Here is a 382-nt window from a genome sequence, read left to right on the forward strand (position 1 = left end):
CAGGCCCCTCCCTAGATCCCTTTGCGGAGGGGAAACTCCCGCCGCAGCCCCGTGGCTCAGAACCCGCCCAGCCCCAGCCGTGCACAGGGAAGAGACCTCTCCTCAAACCGCTGGAAACGTCGAACGGCTACGCGACCCCCGCCCAGCGACGCCAGGCTGGCTCACTCACCGCCCATCCTCCTGCTCCGCCAGCTTCACCCTCAAGCTCAGTCCACAGCACCCTACTCTCCCCGCGCCTCCTCTGACGCACTTCCCTGCAGAGCCCGCCCACTCCATAACTCCCGCGCCTCCGCCTCCGTCCCCACCCCAGGCCTGGCCAAGGCCCGGGGCCGAGGGGGCTTGTGGGAGTTGTAGGCGGGACAGAGGGAAAGGCTGCGAGAGG

General features: G+C 69.1%; 1 protein-coding gene across 1 annotated transcript in view; it reads right to left on the reverse strand.

Annotated features, from left to right (window-relative positions):
• Positions 1 to 281, reverse strand: part of CLDND1 (claudin domain containing 1) — a 6747-nt gene extending 6466 nt beyond the window's left edge. Inside the window, exon 1 of the mRNA XM_006916536.3 lies at positions 170 to 281. The gene's annotated coding sequence lies outside the window, so the exon portion shown is untranslated. The remainder of the gene's footprint in view (positions 1 to 169) is intronic.
• Between the last annotated feature and the right edge of the window lie 101 nt (positions 282 to 382).

This window comes from Pteropus alecto, unplaced genomic scaffold, assembly GCF_000325575.1.
Source record: "Pteropus alecto unplaced genomic scaffold, ASM32557v1 scaffold164, whole genome shotgun sequence".
In the NCBI taxonomy this organism is placed as follows: Eukaryota; Metazoa; Chordata; class Mammalia; order Chiroptera; family Pteropodidae; genus Pteropus; species Pteropus alecto.